At 56.6% G+C, this 2,707-nt stretch overlaps 1 protein-coding gene across 1 annotated transcript in view; it reads left to right on the top strand.

Moving 5' to 3' along the window:
- LRP5 (LDL receptor related protein 5) overlaps positions 1 to 2,707 on the top strand; it is a 98,001-nt gene that overhangs the window by 56,302 nt on the left and 38,992 nt on the right. The window lies entirely within an intron of this gene.

The raw sequence follows: 2,707 nt of genomic DNA, 5'->3' as shown, positions 1-2,707 counted from the left end.
AGGTCTCGAACCCGCGGGCTCAGGCCATCCACTCACCTCAGCCTCCCAAGGCGTGGGATGACAGGCTGAGCCACTGAACCCGGCTTAATCACCTTTTTACAGAGGACAAAAATGAAGCTCAGGGAAGTTTAAAAACAACCCGTCCCAAGTCCTGCAGTGATGGGGCCAGATGTCCTGCCAGGCGGGAGTGTTTATGTCAGCTGTCTCGGAAGATACACCAGGTGCCCAGCCAATGAGACAGACGTTTGAGCTGGGGCGTGGAAGGTTGAGGGCAGAGGCTCTGAGGGTCAGACCTGGACTTCCGGGTAGCCACGGCTTTTGATCCCCGGCAGAGGGACCTTTGGTGACCCTGGGATGGCTGATTGCACTCCTGTCTCAGCAGAAGCCCTGTGAGCTGTCAAGCCCCGTCAGGCCTCAGGCAGGGCGGGGAGGACTTGGCTTCCTTCCCCGTCACTGCTGCCTGCTGTCTGCAGTGGATGTGACTGTGCCCATTTTGCAGGTGAGGAAACCGGGACAGGCCCGCGGAATGCCTCGTCCAGGGTGCTGTGTAGGCCGGGCTGAGACTCGAACCCACGGGGGGTGGGCTGCACCCACCGCGGACTCTGGGTCGATGAGTCCTGGAGGTCGTCCCGGCTCCCCAGTGAATCGGGCGCCCCTCCCGTCCAGTCTTGACCTGAACCTGGTGCCAGCTGAGAAGCCAGTCACTGCACAGCAGCGACTGCCTGGAACTGTTGACCTCACGAATCACCCCGGAGCGAGGACAGTCTCGGGTGAAAACCATCAAGAGCCTCAGAAACTCATGACCCTGCCACTGAGCGGGGGACCATGTTCGTGGGGCCCGGCCACCATGCCGTAGGACATGCTTTCTGCGTAATTCTGCCAACGTTCCCTGAGTGCCGAACTGACGCCCTGGGCGGCCCAGGCTTGTTGCTGGGAAAGGAAAGGGTGAGGGACGATGAGAGCCAGTGAGGAGCTTGAACTCTGAGACTCGAACTCGGAGCCTCGTGGCCCGGGTAGTGATCCTGGCCCTGCCAAACCTAGTGATCGGGTGACTTTAGCCAAGTCACTTCACCGTTGTGCCTTAGTTTCCTCACGTGAATAGCACCTCCTCACAGAGTGGTTGCTGCAGGGATGGATTGGGGCGATACAGACGGAAGCAGGTCTCAGGGCCTGGCCCCCGGTCCGTGTCCTGGGTGTCCTCTGCCGAGATCGCCACGTTGTACCTTTTTTTTTTTTTTTTTGCTGTCGTTGACACCATTTGATGCACCGCTGTTGACTGTTGACGCACATTTGGGTTATTTCCAGCTCGTGACTATTTCGGATGGAGTCATGCACCCCGAGAGGACATTCCAGGCAGCCCCGGCCACGTGTGATGGTGGTCCCCAAGATTCAAAGCCCCTGTTTTCACCGTCCCCATCCTGTGTTTAGACACAAATACTTTCCACCGTGTCATGGTTGGTGGCAGTGTTCAGTGTGTCACATGCTGCATGGGGCTGTAACCTGGAAACACCAGACTGAGCCATACAGCCTAACTGTGCGGTAGGCTAGACCATCGAGGTGTGAAGTAGGCTAGACCATCCTGGTGTGGGGTAGGCTAGACCATTTAGGTATGGAGTAAGCTACACCATCAAGGTGTGGAATAGGCTAAACCATCTGGGTGTGCAGTAGGCTAGACCATTGAGGAGTGAAGTAGGCTAGACCATCTAGGTGTGTTATAGACCCATCTAGACCATCTGGGTGTGGATAGGCTAGACCACTGAGGTGTGTTTCAGGCTATACCATCCAGATGTGGCGTAGGGTAGACCATCAGGTTGTGTTGTAGGCTAGACCATCTGGGTGTTGGTAGGCCTGGCCATCAAGGTATAGAGTAGGCTAGACCATCTAGGTGTGTTATAGACCCATCTAGACCATCTGTGTGTACTGTAAGCTAGACATTCAGGTGTGTAGTAGTGTAGACCATCTGGGTGTGGAGTAGAGTAGACCACCAAGGTGTGGAGTAGGCTAGACCATCTAGGTGTGTTATAGACCCATCTAGAACATCTGGGTGTAGAGAGGCCTAGACCACCTGGATATGTCGTAGGCTAGATCATTGAGGTGTGGAGTAGGCTAGATCATCGAGGTGTGTTATAGACCCATCTAGACCACCTGGGTGTGTTGCAGGCTAGACCACTGAACTGTGGAGTAGGCTAGACCATCTGGGTGTGGAGTAGGCTAGACCATTGAGTTGCGGAGTAGGCCAGACCATCAGGGTATGGAAGAGGCTAGACCATCCAGGTGTGGAATAGGCTAGACCATCGGGGTGTGCAGTAGACTAGACCACTGAGGTGTGTTGTAGGCTAGACCAACAAGGTATGGAGTGGCTAGGCCATCTGGGTGTGGAGTAGGCTAGACCATGGGAGTATGGAATAGGCTAGATCGTCAAGGTGTGGAATAAGCTAGACCATCTGGGTGTGGCATAGGCTAGACCCCGTGGGTGTGTGTGAGTGTGTGAGGTTCACACAAGGAGAGAATTGCCTCGTTGCACCCCTCTCAGAGCCCGTCCCCATCTGCGGTGGACATGCTCACGTGTGGTTTGGCAGGTGACGCGTGCGTTTCCCTGGCGTCCGCACCCCGGGGTGGGATTGCCGGGCACGTGGCTGTTCCGTCCTGGTGGATCCCGGCCGCTCTCCAACCCGGCCGAGCGCTCTCGGGCCCTCCCGCGGTCGCG

The sequence above is a fragment of the Carlito syrichta genome, unplaced genomic scaffold, assembly GCF_000164805.1.
Source record: "Carlito syrichta isolate Samal-C Ts95f unplaced genomic scaffold, Tarsius_syrichta-2.0.1 Scaffold305238, whole genome shotgun sequence".
NCBI lineage: Eukaryota > Metazoa > Chordata > Mammalia > Primates > Tarsiidae > Carlito > Carlito syrichta.
This window is presented reverse-complemented; position numbering and strand designations above follow the sequence as displayed.